We start from the raw sequence: 21,177 nt of genomic DNA on the forward strand, positions 1-21,177 counted from the left end.
GGTTGGAAGAGGCCTTTGATCTGACAGACTAGAGTAGTTTATGACTCACTCAGCCTTCTGGCGAAGCCTTCAGCGTATCCTCCTCTGCTCACAGACTAGGCCTGACACAACATGAACACCAGTGGATGGCATTTGGCCTTCTCATTTCTGCCTCTCCTTTAGGCTAGTGCTATTTAGCTGTCCCTTTCCCAGCCTCCCCTCACCTGGCTGTGGAGGGTTTTTCTTCCTCCTCTTTTCCCATCCTGTCTTCCTGTATCCTTCAGCACTATCATCTGAGCCAAAGCTCCTCTTGATTCAATTGACGGGGTGTGTTAGAAAGAGCAGGGGAGTCAGATATGTGGATATCCGGTTCTTTCTGCCGCTCAGAATCTGCGTAGACTCAACTTACCCAAGCCTTGCTGTTCTTCACCTATTGCTAAATAACAAACAACTCCAAAGTTAGCAGCAATTTTTCAAACAAGCACTCACTGTCTCAGACTCCCTGAGCCCAGCAGAGCTATGCCAGGTGGGTCCAGCTCAGGATCGCTTGTGAGACTCCAGTTTTCAGAATCTTTGACTATGGCTGAAAGACCTGCCTTCCCAGTAGCTCTTAGCAGGAGACCTGTGGTCCTGGCAACATGAGTCTCCCAATATGGCAGCTGGCTTTCCCAAGAGGGAGTGTCTCACTGGGAAGCCAGGATAATGAGTGAGAAGCATAGACCTTCTGTAACCTCATGTTGGAAGTGACATACCACCACCATCCCTCCTGCTGTGCATTACTAGTCACACAGACCAGCTCTGGGACATTGCAGAAGGGACTGTACTTTGGAGTAAAGATCAGGAGACAGGATTATTGGTGTCTTCGTGAAGGCTACTTTCCTGCTATGTGCCCAGTCTCCAAAGTCATAGGTTGAAGATCTAATGTCTAGTACCTCCAAATGTGACCACACTTGAAGATTAGGCCTTTAAATGGGGTAAGATGAAGTCATCTGGGTGATTCCCAATCCAATGTGACTACCATTCTCCTAAGAACACACAGTTGGGTATATAGGGAAAAGACAGTCACTTATGAACAAAAGAGGAGAGTTTCAGAAGAAACTAACTCTGCCAATACCTTGATCTTGGGTATCTAACCTCCGGTACTGTGTGAAAACGTAATTTTAATTTTGATACTTCATTATAGCAACCAGAACAGGCATTCATTACCATTCATTACCATGTGGCTAACCACCATGTTAACCACAAGCAGCACTGTATCCTTGATGTATACAGCAAGGGCCTAGTACGTAGCTCAGACAACAGGTCTCCATGAATTGTCACATCCCATCTCCCTCTTTTCTTGCTTCTCCTCAACTATAAATGAGGTAGGATCCCACAACCTCAGAGGTCTCTGACTTGAGTAGATCTCATTTTGCCCCAATGGGATAATTCTAGTACTGGGCTTTGGAAGATAAGAATCAGGTCATAGGTAGCAGAGGACAGTCTTCTCTTAAGAGGCCATCTGGGCCTTCAGTCAGATCATGGGGTGAGACGTCCATTTTTTTTTTATGCTGGGGCAGAACAGAACTCCTTTTCTTAGGCTAACTCTTGGCAGGTGTTGTTGAGACCATTCACCCCCAATGAAGTTTAGGCATGACTGGCAATTTCTGTAACCTAAAAAAGGGCCAGATGCGACCTTGATTCTGTTAGGTCTCAAAGAAACCTGGGACAAATGGCAAACTGGGGTGTTTATTAAACATATCAAAGACAACGGGCACTGTCCACCAGCTTCTCTCAGTACCTGTTCTCTCAGTAATGGTTAGAGTCCTGGACACACACACACACACACACCAGCCCCCTACCCTAAACCTCTTCAGCCCCTGAACTTGACTTCCCTTCTCCAGCTTTTGATCCTTATATAACTGAGTCATTCCTGCCAAGTGCGCTCTCTCTCTCTCTCTCTCTCTCTCTCTCTCTCTCTCTCTCTCTCCTCTTGGCTTTCCTTGCCCTTAGTCCTTCTCCCACTCTTGGTCCCCTCTCTTGTCCCCCTCTCTTCTCTTCCTCTCTTGTCCCCCTCCCCATAGCCTGCTCCATTCTGCTGCCCAGGTTGAGTCTGAACCCTCCCAGTCATGCCCTCATTACCGTTCCCATTCCAGGTTTGCTTACTCTGGAGCATGACCTCTGACCCCAAAGCCATTGAAAGTGGGAGCAGCTTAGGCTGACTTGTGTTTGGAAGGATCATTCTGGCAAAGACCAGAGGTGTTTGGAAAAAGAAAAGCTAGAATAGTGGCTCCCAAAGCGTGGTCCCAGGGCAGGAGTCTCGGGTTCATCAGGAAGCTGTCACGTGCTTTCCAAAACCCAATTCAGAACCATTACTTTGAGAACACTAGGTGAGAGCGCAGAGATTTGCTTTAATAAGCCAGACCAGTGATGTCCCCACTGGACTGGAGTCCACATGACCAAGCTAGACTCTTGCTTACATACTCTGGAGAAAACAGCGTGAAAGCTTAAGCCAGAGCACAGCTCATACCTGAGTATTAGCCCTTACGTCCTATTTTTAAACTTTTATGTTAACCACGTACGATTATCAATCACAATCCTGCAGTCTACAGCCAAGGATTTCCGTTTTGAACGAGGTTTGAAGAAGAGCAGGTAATAAATCCACAAAATGATCTTCCAATTTTTTTATCCACATAGGGACATTTTGGGAAGAGGCAGCACTCACAAGTCACTACACAGGATCAGGTTAATAAGTCTGTACTTATTCACAAGACAAACAAGACAAGATATATATGTACTTATTATATGTACTTATTCACAAGACAAACCAGGACATATATGGCCAACCTTTATATCTAAAATGGGACAGAACTGGAGTCCAAATTCAGAAGCGGCGAATCTGCCTCTGCCCTCCTCGGAGCTACCTCCAGGAATCTGATTCCTTGCTCTAGCCTGGGGAACTGTGGAGAAAAGGTCTCTTCCAGATGAGGAGAAATAGTGTGCTCTTCCCTGTCTGTTTCTTGTCAGGGCTGGGCAGCTGATGTGTTTCTGCTTTGCCTCCAGTCCAGAGCATGGGTGACATGTCCTGGTTTTATTAGGACAGATTGCAAAAGCCAGAACCAAAAGGACCACATGAGGCTGCCTTGGGCTTCCTAGAACAGTCTTCCAGAGGTTCTGAGATCTTTTCTCCCACAGTGCACGGGCACCCAGAGCTCTCAAGACGCAGGTTGTTCCCACCCCCACTGGGCACTGTGAGCACACTGCAGAGTGCAAAACGCTTCCCTCAGCTGCTTCCTGTAGGCCTCACGCCCGCCCTGGAAGAAAGGACTGCAGGTAGCGCTGCTCACTGAACACATAAAGCGCTCGCGTTTGGAGCTGACAGGAACAGAGAAATTTACAGAGCCACCAGCCCAGCTTCTCTTTCTTGGCCCAGCCTCTCTTTCCTTTGTAACTACCCACTCTGCCATTTACAGATTTGGAAATAGAAAACCTTGCCAAATTGCTTCAAAAAAATCTGACCTCATAAAATCTCTTCTTCCATTTTTAAGAGAGGAAAATCGAGTCCTTAATGATTAGTTTAAGTCAATTTATTGAAGTACAAAAATGGAAAATCTGTCCAGTCCAGTTTTTTTTTCTGACTTCGAGGACATTGTTCAGCCTGGTGCTATGGCAGTGGTGGTGCTTAAGAAACCAGCAGTGGCATTGCTCGGGCATCTTCTGTGCTGCCTGATGACAGGTGACACCTCATCAGTCCCCAACTTCCAGATACAGAAACTGAAGCATTAAGGCGCAGTCGCTCTCCGGAGACGGCCCAAACTTCAAAGTCACTGTCAGAGAGTCCGTTTCAGCAGACACTTGTTCCTTCAGATTTCTTCTGTGCTGGGTCCTGTGCGAGGGATGAGAGGAAAACTGAGAATCGACCACACCTTTCCCTCCCCTCCAGTCTTCAGCACCTCCTGGCTTACGTAATCCTGGCCTATGGTTTTGTTTCTCTCCCTTGAGAACATTGATGCATCGGGAGATAGCTAAGAGATATCCAGCTCCCTCGATACTATCCTGTCTCATGCCTATGAGTCACGCTTTCCTCCTGTCACCAGAAATCATCCGTCCTGCTGCCACCTGCTGTCCTTTTCTTACAGGTGGCTCCTACTATCCCTTGTCAATGTAAAAGGGACATGCAAGGAACAATTGTTTCCTGGCTCCTCAAGAACTCCACTTCAGCATGTAACAGTCAACTCAGCAAGTCCCAAGCTCCTGGGCTCTCCACCCAGCCTCTCGGGGCACCTGCCTTCTCTGCTAAAGGCAGCTCTGCCTTTCCAGCCAGGCAAGAAGTGGCTTGATCCTTGGATTCTCTCTTTCCCTCATGTTCCTCATACAATGTATCTCCTCCTGGACTTAGCCAGAGCAGGTGTGAACTACAGACCTCTCAGGGTGAAGGGAACCCACTTGGAGAGATGGCTCAGCAGTTAAAAGTACTTACTGTTGCTGCAAAGGACATTCTCAGTGTTCTGCTCCCAGCACCCACATGGCAGCTCACAACTGTCTGTGACTTCAGTTCCAGGAAGTCTAATGTCCTCGTGTTCTCCTAGGCTCCAAACACACACACACACACACACACACACACACACACACACACACACACACACACACACACACGAGTATGCAGGCAACACACTTGTACACATAAAACAAATAAAAAAGAAACAACAATGTCATAACAGTGGTGGAAAGAGAGGTGGGAAAACTCATTACTAGATTAGGGGATAAGGCCAGGGAACTGTGGCCGAGAGTAATAATAAGTTATTGGTCTATTGGCCTAGCCATGGCACTGCTATTCCCTGGTCCACAGTAAAATCTTTCCCTAAGTCTGAACCTGAGCGAAAACTTGAAGCTAAGGAGGCGTCTTCTGGAATCTCCCTGGACAAGGATGTTTATCAATCATTCCATGAGCTCCCAGGGAGGAAAGTGTCAGTGATACTGAAGCAGGGTGACAGGTACAGTGGCTGTCTCTGCCATGACCACCAGCAACACAACCCAGTAGTGGCTTAGCTATCAAATGCCATGCAACAAATGTCACCAAATTTCAACAGCATAAGATAACAGGCATCCACCGCCCCACACAGCATCTGAAAGCCAGGAACACAAGAGCAGTTTAGCAGAGCGCTCTTGGCTTGTGATGTCAACTGTGAGTAAGGACCACAGTCGTCTGAAGGTTTGATTGGCAGTTCCACAGTATCTCACTCACATAGTTGCTAACGAGGGCTCTGGGTTGTAGATCTATCTTCATAGGGCATCATGAGGGACCTCACAGCAAACAGTTCAAGGGTAAGGGCCAGGAGAAGCTGTGAGACCATTCAAACCTTACCTTGAAAGTCCTACAGGGTAGGGGGGAGTAAACCTTTCCTATCAGAGACAGAGCAAGCAAGGAGTTTGTACATCTATTTCAAAAATCAGTCCCAGAGCCACACCCAGAATTGTTTCTGAACTACGGTGAAAATTAGAGGCATGAAACTTATATTGGGTAATGCAAAAGTGACCGTAATGGATGGATGCCACATCATACAGATTCAAAGTCATCTATCCAGCTCTTCTATTTTATATTTGGGAAAACTGAGGCCTATTGAAGAACCCTGACTCTCCAGCAATGCCCTGCCAGGTCCCTCATTGTCTATTTCCAGGGCAGAAGCACGTCCTGCTATCTACCAGGGCCAGTTCTCATGGGGTTACTACAGTTTGCATCTGAGATGTTTCCAAAGACCTTGAGGCCAAGGGCTTAGTTGCCTACCTGTGGTGATATTGGGAAGAAATGGAACCTGGAAAACAAGGGCCAAGTGAGATGGGAGTCAGTCATCAAGAGCGTTCCCACGAGGTAGCCCTCATATTAGAACACCTGCTTCTTCCTTTCTCTTTTCTTCTTGACTTCCATGATATGAGTGCTTCATGCCATTGACACCGTTATGTGTATCCTTACCATACACCCAAAGTGACAGTAATGGCTAATCTTGATTGTCAATGTGGTGGGGTTGAGTATCACTATTAAAACAAATCTCTGGGCACGTCTGAGGGGATGATCTAGAATAAGCTAATATGAATAAGTATCATGGGTGGCACCATTGCACAGGCTGGGGTCCCAGACTAGACAAAAAAGAGACCTGACTACAGATGCAATGTAATCAGCGGCCCTGTGTGCCCAACTCCATGACTTCCTTGCCATGGTAGTCTCTCTCCTCAAACTGTGAGTCAGAATAACCTTTACCCACTAATTTACTTTCGTCAGGTGTTTTGTCACAGCCCAGAAATAAATAATCAGCACAATGAAACAGTCACCCAACCAGGACAGGAACCTCTGAAACTGTGAGCCAAGGAATCTGTCCTTCTTTTAAGTTGTCTATCTTGAGGATTTTGTCTTAGCAGAGGAAATTCAACACAGAAACTTTCCCAAGACTAGGCCATGCCATCCTAAGAAGAAAATGAACTTGAGAGTGATGCAGGGGGATTAAATTAATTTCAGGGGCTCTCTGCAAATGCAACCAGGCCAGAGCCAGGTGCCTCTCTCAGTACAGCCAGGCTCAGACCTGACAGCCAGGCTCCAATGCCCATTGTGCTTCCTTCCCTTGATGCACCCAGCTGATGGTGTTCCTTGTGTTAACATGGGTATAAAGAATAAATGAGACAAGATAGAAAGAAATCTTCCAGCAGTGATATGCCCCACTTTCCATCCATTTAGTGGTCGACTTCCATTTACCAGTCTTGGTTGGAAGGTCTATGCTGTTCCTAGCATCCAGATGAGGACACAGGCATGAGCCACAGTGTTCTCTCACCTGTGCCCCTCCAACCAATGCTGATCTTCCCTCTGCTCCCTGCTTTGTGTCCTGTCTCTGTCCCCTCTCCTGCCTGAAAGATGCTCTGTCACAGCTCTATGTGAAGGACGCCTTCCTTAATTCTGCTTTGAGGTTCTGCTGGTATCACCTCCCCCAGGAAGTTGCCTCATCCTCTGTGATTCCTCAGATCATTCACCTTAGGCTATGGATCGGTGTGTACTCAGTGTTCCAGGCCATCCCTTATCTCTCAATAATACACAGCCTAAGGACAGAACCTCATCTTTGTTTGCCTTGGACCTACAATGCCCAATATAGGACTGGCTCATCACAAAGGCTCAACAAGCTGACTGGTTTCACGAATGAAATATGGTTTGTAAAGAGTCTTGTGATTTGATATAGTTTCTCTCGAACATACAGTCTGCTGGCCAGAGGGATCCTTTCCAACATATCTGTAGTAAAGGACTCCAGAGAGTTTCGCTTCCGGTCTCGTTCTGTGCTCATTCTTCTGTCCAGAGGAACCTTACAGGACCCCCAAAGCTCCTATTCCCATGAAAACCTCCCATCCTAGTCAGATCCACCCATCATCCCAGTTGGTCTGCCTGGGACACAGCCTGAAGAGGTGAGTGGCAGGTGATCCCCTAAGCACCATTGTCTAGTTCTGGGCTTGCTCTTCTAGCCAGGGAAGCCTTGAGGAACCCCAAGAGCATCCTGCTTCTCTGTAGAAACTGTCAGGGGGCCCAAGACTAACCAGCTTGGATCCCTGCCCTATCAATCCTATCACAGTAGAATCTGCCCACCATCCCAGTTGGGTCTGAGTAGGACACAGCCTGCAGAGTAGGGTCCTCCCCCAGACACAGCAGTAGAGTGGGGTCTGCCTGAGGCACAGCTAGCAAAGTCTGGTACTCTGCCCTCTATTGTCTAACCCATACCCCTACACACACCTTCCTGAGAAGTCCTGCTGCCATCAGGATCATCCAGCCAATGCCAGGGAAAACTAGATGCCTACAGGACAGTGTAAGAACACAATCAAGAAGAGCCAGGGCAACATAGCACTGCCAGAGCCCAGCTATCCTGCTACAACAACAAACCCTGGAGTGAAACTGAAACGTAAGAAGAGGATCTTAAATCCAATCTTATACAGATGATAGAGGCCTTTAAAGAGGACATAAATTCCATAAGGAAAATTCATTCAAACATGTAGAGGCATTTAAAGAGGAAGCAAATAAATATAAAGAAATAGAGGAAAATACAATGAAACAGGTAAAGGATGTGAATAAAACTGTCCAAGACCTGAAAGGGGACATAGATGCAAAACACTTTATACTCAAAAGAAAAATCCACGAAGAGGACATCTCAATTTTGAACATCTATGCCCCAAATGCAAGGGTGCCCACATTCATTTAAAAAAAAAAAACATTGCTAAAGCTTAAATCACACATTGAACCCCACACATTAATAGTGGGATTCCTCAATACCCCACCCTCACCAATGGACAGGTCATCAAGAGAGAAACTAAACAGAAAAATAACAAAACTAACAGAGGTTATGATTGAAATGGACCTAACAGATTATATACATAAACACACACACACACACCATTTTACCCATACAACATTTCACCTATACAAAAAAGAATATACCTTTTTCTCAGCACTTTATGGAACCTTCTCTAAAATAGACCACATTGGTCACAAAGCAAGCTTCAACAGATACAAGAATATTGAAATAACCTCATGTATCTTATCAGATCACCATGGATTAAAGCTGGATTTGAACAACAGAAACAACAGAAAATCTACATATTCATGGAAAGTGAACAATTCTCTACTCGATAATTGGGTCAGGGATAAAATAAAGAAATGTAAAGACTTTCCAGAATTCAATGAAAATGAGGACACAACATACCCAATCTTAGAGAACACTATGAAAGCTGTGCTAAGAAGAAAATTCATAGCACTAAGTACCCTCATTATGAAATTGTAGAGTTCTCATACTAACAAATTAAAAATACATCTGAAGGTGCAAAGCACACCTCGGAGGAGTAGAAAGTTAGAAACAAGCAAACTCGGGGCTAAAATCAATCAATTAGAAATGGAAGAGAACAATACAAAAAAATCAACAAAACCAAGATCTAGTTTTTTTAAGAAAAATCAACAAGATAGACAAACCCTTAGACAAACTAACTCAAAGGCAAAGAAACAAAGATAACAAAATTAGAAATGAAATGGACATTGATGAAATTCAAAGAATCATTAGGTCTTACTTCAAAAACCTGTACTCCACAAAATTGGAAAATCTAAATGAAACAGATGATTTTCTAGACAGATACCAATTAACAAAGCCAAATCAAGATCAGGTAAAATATCTGAATAGTCCTATAACCCCTAAAGAAATAAAAGCAACCATTAAAAGTCTCCCAACCAAAAAAAAGCTCTGGGCCAAATGGTTTAATGCAGAATTCTACCAGACCTTTAAGGAAGAGTGAATACCAATACTCCTCAAACTATTCCACAAAATAGAAACAGAAGGAACATTGCCAAACACATTCTATCAGGCCACAGTCACCCTGATACCTAAACCACACAAAACTCAACAAAGAAAATTTCCCACCAATTTCCCTTATGAACACTGATGCTAAAATACTAGCAAACTGACTCAAAGAACACATCAAAGACATCATCCACCATTTTCAAGTAGACTTTATTCCAGGGATGCAGGGATGGTTCATATATGACAATCTATCAACATAATCCACCGTATAAACAAACTGAAAGAAAAAAACACATGGTCATCTCTCTAGATGCTGAAAAAGTATTTGACAAAATCTTCATGATAAACGTCTTGGAGAGATCCAGGATACAAGGCACATACCAAAACATAATAAAAGCAATATACAGCAAACCAATAGCCAACATCAAATTAAATGGAGAGAAACTTAAAACATTTCCACTAAAATCAGGGACAAGACAAGGCTTGTCCACTCTCCCCCTATCTCTTCAATATAGTACCTGGAGTTCTAGCTAGAGCAATAAGTCAACTAAAGGAGATCAAGGGAATGCAAATTGGAAAGGAAGAAGTCAAAATATTGCCATTCGCAGATGATATGATTGTAAAAATAAGTGACCCCCAAAACATCTACCAGAATTCTTACAGATGATAAACACCTTAAACAAAGTGGCTGGGTACAAAATTAACTCAAAGAAACCACTATCCCTCTTTTTTTTCCTTTTTTATTAGGTATTTTCCTCATTTACATTTCCCAATGCTACCCCAAAAGTCCCCCATACCCACCCACCCCCACTCCTCTACGCACCCACTCCCCCTTTTTGACCCTGGCGTTCCCCTGTACTGGGCCATATAAAGTTTGCAAGTCCAATGGGCCTCTCTTTCCAGTGATGGCCAACTAGGCCATCTTTTGCCACTATCCCCTCTTTTATACAAATGATAAACAGGCAGAGAGAGAAATTAGGGAGACAGTATTCTTCACAATAGTCACATATAATATAAAATACCTTGGTGAAACTTTAACCAAACAGGTGAAAGACCTGTATGACAAGAACTTCAAATCTCTGAAGAAAGAAATTGAAGAAGATATCAGAAGACTGAAAGATTTCCCATGCTCATGGATAGACAGGATTCACACAGTGAAAATTATCATCTTACCAAAAGCAATCTACAGATAGGATGCAATCTCCATCAAAATTCCAATGCAGTTCTTTACAGACCTTGAAAAAACATTCTCAACTTCCTATGGAAAAACAAAAAAACACAGGATAGCTAAAATGATAAAACAATAAAAGGTGTTACCATCTGGAGATATCACCATCCTTGACTTCAAGCTATAGTAATAAACACTGCATGATATTGGTATAGAAACAGACAGTTTGATCAATGGGATCTAATAGAATGCCTAGAAATAAAAATAGGGGTGGGAGGGTGAGGAAGGTGGGGGTTGTGGCTGGGGGTGGGGAGGCCTGGGAGGAGAGGAAGGACTGATAATGGGTTATAAAGTGAATTTAAAAAAAAAAGAGTTTGGCTTCCTGGAATTTTGCCTATACTTTCCTTATAATCGCAACCCCATTGTTTCTTATTTGCTTGACAGCTCATAATCCCCTTCCTTTTTCCTTGACTAATAATGGCTTTCTTGGCTGTTATCCCCCAATCGCTGCTGTGAGATAGGTTAACGGGCTTGGCTTCTTCTCAGAAGATAAACTCCAGGAACAACATTTTCTGTTTGGGACAGTTTCCTCGACTTGCAGGATAGGCTTGGTCCTGGGCTGTGAGCTCTGTCATGCGTTTTTGCTCAATGAACCTGTTGCTTAACTTCCCAAAACCATAATTTCTTTACCTGTAAAATAAAAACATGCACGCCTTCTGTTGGATGTTGTGGGTTCAGGAGGTTATAAGTGGAGTGCTAGAATACAGCAGGTGCTCAATAAATGCTTTGGCCTTTCCTTCCCTATGCAGGTAAGATCTGTTGATCTTTTTTCCTGTGGTGTAATAAATGCATTGTCCAGAAGGCATGTGTGCAAAGCCTTGCTGTACACAGAGACAGAAAGCAAAGTTATCGAGAAGCAACAGAGCGTCTCTTTATGCTTCCCCACGCAGCCCTTTTCCCCAACACCATGTCTTTAAGTGGAAACCCACAAGACAGATCATGTTTCTCATGTGGCTGTGGCTCAGACCACCCTGCACTGCACTTCCCTGTTACACAGAAGCACACAGGATCAGCAAGTGCTATGAGAACGCACACCACACATGTGTGGAGAAAGAGGGAAGGACATTTCAGAAGGCACAGCAGGGAAGGGTAGCTTGCAGGGAGAAGCTAGCGGGGAACAGACAGACTTCCAGGACAAAAGAGGAGGCAGCCATAAGTAGAGACACAAAATCCAGCCCCACTTCAAGGGAAGAAATATATGACTGTAGAAAGAGAACTTGGAGTCAGAGCCAAGGGTGTGGCTTGACAGTGCTGCTATCCAGCGGATCGGCCTTGGGTAAATCTCTGTGCTCTCTCCTCATCTGTATAATGGGTTGGAAACCTCAGCTCATCCAGCACCAGAGCTTTGCATAAAAAGCACCCAAAGTAACCTATGTGGGCATAAAACTTACACCACAACATGGCATAGCCTGGGGAGGGGCTTTCATAATAATAAACTTGTAGGTTGATTTTAGTCTCCAAATGCCTGGCTTCTTTGCCAAAGCACTTGGCCAAGGGTTCTTTGAGATGTCATCTTAAACGGTTTGCCCAGCTCCAAAACTCCAGAAGGCTTTGGAAAGATTGGCAAGTCTCACTCATGCCCACCCAAGAGAATTTAATCCTTAGACAACTTTGCTGTTCCTTACAAATGGCTACACATGCAAGGCCAAGGAGAGAAAGAAATAAAATAATTAGTATGCTATGTAATTAACGTTCACTATCTCAAATTATTAACACTTCTAGTTAAACTACTGTCAAATTACCGTTGTCCCATCACTCCTGTCGCCACAAGGGCTGATAACGTGTTTTTTCTCATTTGGATGTGGTTCCCGACAGGTGGGGTCATGAGCAAACAAAGTTGCTCTCGAACATCCACACATGTTGCATACAGAACCTTGGAGCAGTGCCCAGGCGAGTCTTTCATGTGCTGCCATCCAAGAGGAGGCCTCATTTGAAAGCTCACAACTGATACTCCTTCACCGGTCAACGGTAAACAGAGCTGGGATCCGAGGATTCGCCAATGTGCATCTCTGGTGGGCATTAGCTGGTACTGAATAATTCATCATGAGCAGTGATCACAGGCCTGGAAAGGCTTCTCCTGCTCCCGGACCCTCAGAAGAAGAATAGGCATATGAGAAATAAAATCAATATAGACTCACAATAGTGAATGCTAACTATGTAGTGTGCTAATTATTTTATTTCTTTCTCCTTTTGGCCTTGCATTTGTAGTCATTTGTAAGGAACAGCAAAGGTGTCTAAGAATTAAATTCTCTTGGGTGAGCATGGGTGAGTCTTGTCAATCTTCCCAAAGACTTCTGGAGTTTTAGAGTCACCATATAGTCACAAATCTGTCTTTTACTCTGTCGGCATCACAAAATAGTTGTCCTTCTCCCCATTTTATGGGTGAGACTGGTGGTAAACTTGAAATGTGTTCTAAGTGTCTACCATGTGAAAGTCGCTTCTTTAAGAGTCTTCAGTCTCCTAACTTTATATAAATATGAGAAAACTGGGTTTGGTCATTTCCCTGTGGAGCTCACAGCTTAGAGGGACTTATTAGATCCCCAGTCACATTCTTTCCCAGCATGGGACAGAGGACATTGTGAGGTAGCACAGAACTGAAGGATTTGACCAGGTTCGGGGTGAATGAGGGGAGATAGGATGAGCGGTAGATATTCTCAGAGGAAACTGCCCATGGCCTGAGCCTTCAGAGACAAGACTAGACATGGAATGTTCAGAGTTCCAGTCAAGGGAAGTAGAAAGGACCACAGTGGCAGCAAGGGAGGCAGTAGCAGAAGTGAGTGGGGCAGAGCCAGGTCAAGATGCTCAGGAGCTAGGGCATCACCCTGAGGTTCAGATGGGCCTCCCTGAGGTCTGACATGGAAAAGACACCCGAGATTTGTACACCCCTGATGCTTCCCAGCTCCACCCATCCTGTTTGCTGCAGCCCCGACAGATATAGGATGATTCATTACAAGAAGGCTTGTGGTCCAATAAAAGGAAACTGGTGGCACAGATGCTGTTGACTGGGACACAGGGTGTGACAGTAGAGACGGGGAAGCATTGATAAGCCAAGGGACCTCCAAGGGCTCTGGAGCCAGGTAAATCCTAGCTGGCTACACTAGGGGTGTCAGGAATGTGAAGACTGCAGAGAAAGGAGCCAAGGGCTTCCTCAGAGAGGGTGTGAGACGCTATTGTTCCGTTTTCCTTCCTTCTCCTTTTCAATCATATGCATGGAGATATAAACTAAAGCATTCTCTTTTAAAAGTTTATATGGATCGTAACCCTGGTTTATATATGGGAAAAGGCTGACTCCCTGTGGGTTTTCTGTATTTTCATATTGCTGTAATTCAAACAATGTGATGAATCCACTCGCTGTAAATTCTGAAGCTGGGTTCAGAGAAGCTGAATTTTATGGGGACTTTATTGAACTGTGCCCCCAGGGTTGGGTGGCTGATTGTGGAGGAAAATGGCTTTTGGGGGTGGGGGGAAGAGGGGACTAACATTTATGGGGTACTCACTGTGTACCAGGCCATTCACCCCTTGGGAAATTAAAGTTAGTGGTGTTTGGTGCTTGAGAGGAACTTAAGGGTTAAGCGAGCTGCCCACAACAGCAGTTAAGTGGCCAGCCTGGCCAGCTCCAGCCAGGACCCTTCCACTAACAGCATCCCCATTCCCCTGGGGCAAAAGACACATCCAGCAGAACAGGCTACAAGGGAGGAAGGAGGCTTCCTGGTTATTGCCCCTGTCCTCCAGCTTTTCAGACTGCACTATGTAAACTGAACAAGTCCTCTCACTGTTAGGGGATAGGGGAAGGACTATCTAGGAAAGATACCCCTCCCCCAGCTGTATAAGGAGCAAGCAGGCACTTTTATATTCTGTCTCAGACTCCCCAGAGTGACAGATGAAGCCCATGCCTTTCAGCCCCAAGTCCAGTCCCAGTACTCAATCTCCTATCTCTAACTTCAGTGACAAACCCCACAGATGAACAAAAGAATTGTAGGTTCAATCTAGTTCTACCCACACCTCTTCAAGTTAGAGCCTCAAAGGCATTAAATCTTCCTCCTCTGGAGTGGGCCAGAATTTCCAGTTCCACTTTAAATAAAATGAAACTGAGAGTTGCTAAATTTGAGTAAGTGAGTAGTTAGTGGCTGTCGAATTTGAACCCCAATTTCACGTGCACATGCCTAGTGTGATCTTCAGCAGTGGTGGGGTTCAAATATGCTTGATTCCTGCTTGTTCCAAGCCCTCAGCTTGGTCTTGCTTCTTGCCTGAGACCTAGATACTCACTGTGCACCCAACAGTGACAGATGCCCGTCCCTGGGCATCACATGCACACAACTAAAGGTGTGCTGCAACTTCAAGGAATTAACAGGACCACGTGTGGCACAGAACCAAGAGTCTCACAAAGGAGCCTTCAAGGACTTTTCAGAGAACTACCCAGGAGTGATCCCTCCAACAGTACAGGGATGAAGGATGTGGGATGCAGAGCTGAGCAAGCCTGGGATATGGAGGAAGAGGAGCTCAGAAAAAGACAGCCTCACAGAGGGTGTAAGACCCAGCTGGGGCCTCTCACAGGCTAAAACCACTAGGGTTTCTCACCACCTCAGGCTGGTCTGCCCACTAGTGACTAGGGCTGGTCTAACCACTAGTTACCAGGGCTGGTCTGCCCACTGATCTGCCCACTAGTGGCTATGGGGATCTGAGATGTTCTAAAAGCAAGATGACAAGGAACAGGGACAGGAAGGGGAGGAAAGCATGGATTCTCTCAGCTGCTCGCCCAGCTCCTCTCTCTACCAGGCACCTGTGACTGGGTCCTCTGTGTCCTTCTAGTCCACGTACACTTAATACCAATGTGACTTCCTCGCTTCTCTGCCTAAGAAATGTGTAACCCATTTTGTCAGGTCCAAATCCCACCCCTCCTCTGTGAAGTCTTCCCTGGCTTGCTCACCATCTACTCACCCTCACGGCCATGGTCTCCACACCCTTAGGTGTTTGTCACATGCGGCTGGCCCAGAGGACAGCTTCATGACTTTAAGATTGTAGTCACTCTAGTACAGGTGGAACACGGCCACTGGCCACTGTGTAAATCTCCCTCTCTCTCTCTCTCTCTCTCTCTGTGTGTGTGTGTGTGTATGTGTGTGTGCGTGAGTGTGTGTGTGTGTGTGTGTGTGTGCGTGTGTGTGTGTGTGTGTGTGTGTGCGTGAGTGTGTGTGTGTGTGTGCGTGAGTGTGTGTGTGTGTGTGTGCGTGAGTGTGTGTGTGTGTGTGCGTGAGTGTGTGTGTGTGCATGTGTGTGTGTGTGTGTGTGTGTGTGTGCGTGAGTGTGTGTGTGTCCCTCTTTGTCTCTCTCACTGTCACTCTCTCTCCTTCTGCATGTGTCTATTAGTCTATCTCGCCTTCCTATCCCCCACTATTTTTATAGTCATTTTTACAAATTATGTCATTTCTATTTCATCACTATGCCCTAAGTTCAGTATTTGTTTCCCACTTTGAAAATGAGGAAATGGGATGAAGAGCTGGCTCAGTGAGTAAAGGCAGGCTCTTGCTGTCGAGCCCAGCAACCAGAGTTCAAACCTGGCCCCACACAGTGAAAGGAGAAAACTGACTCTCTAAAGTTGTCCTCTGACTGTCCATAGGCATGCCACAGTATTCCTGCATGTGGATACAACAGAGAGAAAGAAAGAGAGGGAGAGAGGGAGAGAGCGAGAGGGAGAGTAGATAGACAGACAGACAGACAGACAGACATGAGGCAATTGAGACGCCAATCACTGCTGTGTAAGACCTGGATCCCTCATATTCCCCAACAATAGAAGGTATTGAGCACAGTAGTAAATGTTGCCATCCACACTGACTGAAGAGGAGAAGAGGGCATCCATGCAAGGAGAGACTAAATATGGTGGTTTCATCTTCCTGCAGCTATCTCAGAATATCCCTGCACAAGTACAGAAGCAGACCCTAAAGATTTGAGGAGTTAATCACAGGGGCATGAAGACCTGTGGAAGGAGTGTGGGGCTAGCCTTTGGTACCCACACAGGTACATTTCCCTGACACTGGCGGGCATTCCTCTCCATACCCCTACCCCTGGCCCACTTTCTACCCTGCAACAGAAGTCTCTCTATCCATGTCCTCAGAGACAGAAGGAGCACCAAGCAAGCCTTGGCATTTCCTGGTTGTGCTCTCCCAATTAAGTCAAGAAGCCAACCGCAGCCTCCTTGAGCCAAACTAATTGCATCCTAGCAGGCTGCTGCCTGCCAGCTTTCGCCTAGAGTAAGATTTTATGGGCCACTTAGCCCCACGCCCAGGTTTACAGTGGAAACACTGACAAAGCTTCACTGATAAGACTACGGAGCACACAGGAGACCAGAAACCTAGTAATTTTCCAGATTCCAGATTCCAAATCCAGCCTGGATTCTAAGGTGCGGGCCAAGAGGGCCCTGGCGAGAACGGTGTGCTTCCCTTCCACCGTGCTCTGGAAAGGCAGCGTGGTACCTTGCTGGGGCTCTAATGAGTGTCTCCCTCAGCACCAGCTGGTACCCACTTAGCTCACTCATCCTTTGCACTGTCCAAAATTCATTTATTTGTCCAATCAATCAGCAAATGCTGAGCTCCTGTGTGGATTCTGCTGAATGCTGAGGAGAAAGACTACCCTGTTAAACTACAACCATTAGCTCGGTTCTTTCCACCTGGCATTCATTGAGTGACTGGATCCCTTCAAGCAAACCTCATGTTGTGCACAACTCTGAAGGCCAGCCATTCACATAGACTAAAACCACACCAAGGGTCTGCTAGTGGTGGGACAGGGAAAAATCAAAATAAGGAAGAGTGGGGAGGCGGTCTGGCAGTGACTAGCACTTGCTGCTTTTCCAGAGGACCTGAGTTTAAGTCCTGGGTCAGAGGGCTCATGAGCAACCACCTATCACTCCAGCTCCAGGAGATCAGTAGCCATGAATCTGGTACACATTCACACAGATGCACAACATGCATCTAAATAAAAATAAAACTTTAAAACACAAAATCAAGCAAAATGAACCAGGCATATCGGCATGGGAGCTAAGGCAGGAGGCTTTTTTGTTTTTTGTTTTTAAAAAGGCTATATAATAGATTCTGTCTGAGACAATCTAAGCAAACAAACAAGTGACCAAAACAGAGAGGGAAAATGCTAAATTATTGAGTCTGCTTTAGAAGAATAAACATTCAAAATAAATGAGGTAGTTGGAGCATTTAGCAGTTTGCCAGTTGTCTTGGGACAACTTCTAGTTTTCCTTTATCAAAACAAAAAATGAAAACGGATGTAGCAACACCACTGTCTAATTTAAAGCCTTATTCCTCGACCTTGATTCTGTTGGGGCTTTGCCTCTGTTGTAGGAGGCCTGGCTGAGCCGTGTGGGAAGCTCCCCAGTGTTCTTGACTTCTCCCCATAAGAGGTCAGTGGAGGCGACTTTCCAACCATTGTAACAACCGAAATGTGCAAAGAATTTGCCAAATGTCCTGGGGAGGTTAGGGTGAAGTGGGGGGGGGGCAGTAGAGAAGAGGAAACCCAGCCCTAGTTGACAGCCCTGGTTTAAAGCATGTCTCTCTCTTCTGCAGCTACAACCTTTCTTTGCTCAGTTGCGACCTTCCTTCAACTTCTAAGTGAAATCACAATACTGGTTTTCCCCTCATACGCTCACCATCTGACTACGCTTAGCTCCCATCTCTCCCAACTCCTTCACACCTTTACCCATGCACAGACATCACCCATGCAGGCATCACCCATGCAGGCATCACCCATACAGGCATCACCCATTTAGACATTACCCATAGAGACATCACCTCAGCTCCACCTACCATCTTGTCTCAAGACTCACTTGGAGATCTGGACTGACTCACCTCTACCCAAGCAATCCAGGCAGCACTTTCAAATGAACCTCTGAATCCTTTAGGCGTGTAGGAATATCAGTTCTAGTAAAATCATTAGTTTATATGTCTGTAGGAAATGTGGGGATAATAATGCTATCGCTTGGTACTTAAAGTCCTGGTCTAAGGACACCTGCTTGCCAATGGTTCCAGTGTGCTCAGGTTTAAATGAAGAATTGACCCATACAGTCAAGTAGCACCCTCACCTCCAGCTGAAGAGCTGTCGTTCTCCACTGCGTCCCTCGCCTGCCAGCTGAACTTTGAGTAGCAAATCCATCGCTCATCTCCATAGCTCTCTAAGTGTGTAAAGCGGGTGTCTCTTTGGTCTTTTCTTGCAGTTATTTTGAGACATGATAGAGTAATTATGTGAAGGTTCTCAAGAAACGGATTGATTCTTAAATTTATCTGAAGGGGAAACCTAGAGGCACAGATTGAAGTGAACTAAATAAACTTGAAGAATCCATTTTACCGTGTAAGGAAGCCTGGCCTTGTCTGGAACGTGAAGGACATTTTCTCCTTTTGGTTCTCTTTGTTTTCTTCCTCCTAAAAACAAGTCACTTATTTGGGAATTTTGACCCTACCCAGACTCTTAACATTTCAATTCAAGAATTTTACATTCCCACTATCATTGGAATTCAGAGTTCCTCTGATTTCTCTGAAGTGGCCAGGCCAATGGCCAGAGGACATTTTCCCCACTGCATGCAACCAGCAAATCTTGAATATAAAAGTGCTTGCAAAGTGGAAATGCTAAGGAGAGAGGTTCAGGAGAGGCACTGCTTCTAAAACAGCTCTCTCCTTTCAAAGAAAAAGCACATTACATTCGATTTGAAGAAATAAAATTAAAAGAAATCTCTTTAAGAGTTTAGCACTATCACAGATTGAACCAAGTCTCACAAAAAAAAATGTGTACAATTCTAATATCTGTACCTACTCATATAATCTTATTTGGAAATAAGATATGTGTCGATATTATCAAGTTGAGACAAAGTTGTACTGGAATTTAACGCAGCACAATGTGACCACTAGTGACAGGAACAGAAAAGATAATTGTGGTGAAGGCAGCCCTGTGCAGTCAGTAGAGACTGAGGTGTCACCTCAGCAAACTGAAGGTGGACATTCATCCTGGGCACCTGAGAGAAGACACCACTCCTGTCACCAAGATGGAGTCCAGACTTCCCAACTACAGAACTATGAGACAGGAAATACCCTTTGTTATGATCCCCTCACCTGTGGCCTGCGTGGAGCAGTCCTAGGAGGTAACACAAACAATCAGAGGTGAGAAGCGTGGACCGTTTCTTATGTGAAGTCTTCCTTTATTCTGCTCAGATGTTCCTGTCGCAGCCTCAGACCCACAGACAGAAAAGGACAACAGCAAGTGAGCCAGTTCCCAGAGAGAGCACATGTACAGGATAGCACCTGACTGGACCTCCTCTGCACCCGCAGCCCTGTGACCGGAACACAGAAAGAATTCGAGGCGATGCCAACCCAGGAGATGTATGGAACCCAGGACAGAAGATGGGCAAGAGGGAGTGTGTTAAACAACACCTGGCAATGGTATGCATTTGGGATGCTTACTACAGAAGCCTGCTGTGTTTTGGTGCCACACTATCTAATCCTTATTCCTATGTGAGAGCACTCTACCCACTAACTTAACATAAGAAATGTTCTACCAAGACATGTCCTGGAAGCCAAAAATGTAGACATGGAACCTATGGTCTTGAGGGTCTCTGCAGTAGAGCGCCTACCTGGCATGATCTAGGGCATGGGTTCAATCCCTAACACCGCCAACAAAACATAAAACGTATGTAATCTAGACTCCAGTCAGGTACACAAGCAAGGAATACAAGTTTAAGGAATGAATGGTTAGCACCACCACAAACAAGAAGAAACGTTAGCAGCTTATGTTTGCTCCTTAATGGAGCAAATCATGACCATATGCAATGATAAGATCTTCCTGTGGAAGTATCAGCAGATATCAGAAGACCTCTGCTTTCACCTGGAAGAAGCAACTACACATGGACTCTGCCTCAAGGAAACATCAGAACTCTTCATCTGTATCACACTTTAAGCCACAGAAGCCTTGACCGTTTTCCCATCCCTGGCCCCTTCGTCATTCCCTGCTGGCAGAACATTGGTCCCCAGTATTAACTGCATTGTGATACCAGAACCGAGCACAGTCAGTACCAAGTCCCATGGATGCTTTGGGTGAGGCACGTGGGAGCCAGGTGCAGGAGATAAACCTGACAAAGGTAGACTGGACTTCTGGGAATCTCATGAAAACCAGGACTTGAGGGCATGTTTCGACAGTTCCTCCAAAACTGAGTAACTTGGACCTTGGAGTGCAGCTCAGTGGAAGAATGCTTGCTTGCCTTGCATGCATGAGGTCCTGAGTTTAATCCTCAGCACCACTGAAGATCAGACACACAGTGACTATTTGCATTTGGTGCTTCTACTACTCGGAAAGGACAGAGATGGGTGGGCCTCAGAATTTTGAAGGCAACATATATTACATTTGAACATACCACATTAACCCATCTTGGTTTAAATAGCCAGCTTTGAGTGGGAAACACTGCAATAGATTAACCTTGAAACATCCCCCAGAGGCCCACATTTTATAGATGTGACCCCTAGTCTGCGGTGCTATTAGGTACCTTTAAGATAGAGACCCTATTTGAAGGAAGTTAACTCACTTCCTGTGATTCATCCTAGAAAGGATGTTGGGACGCTGACATCCCACCCAGCAGCCATGCTATAAGCATCTTGATCCAGAACACACTCCCCTCTATGGCTACTGGGCTGTCATGGG

At 45.4% G+C, this 21,177-nt stretch overlaps 1 long non-coding RNA gene across 1 annotated transcript; it reads right to left on the minus strand.

The window, feature by feature from the left end:
• Positions 1-3,530: 3,530 nt before the first annotated feature.
• Positions 3,531-7,339, minus strand: Gm30199. Its single transcript, XR_376494.2, has 2 exons — positions 4,439-7,339; positions 3,531-3,844 (listed from the first exon to the last, which is right to left on the minus strand). It is a non-coding gene; the product is annotated as a predicted gene, 30199 (long non-coding RNA).
• Between the last annotated feature and the right edge of the window lie 13,838 nt (positions 7,340-21,177).

The sequence above is a fragment of the Mus musculus genome, chromosome 4 (assembly GCF_000001635.26).
Source record: "Mus musculus strain C57BL/6J chromosome 4, GRCm38.p6 C57BL/6J".
NCBI lineage: Eukaryota > Metazoa > Chordata > Mammalia > Rodentia > Muridae > Mus > Mus musculus.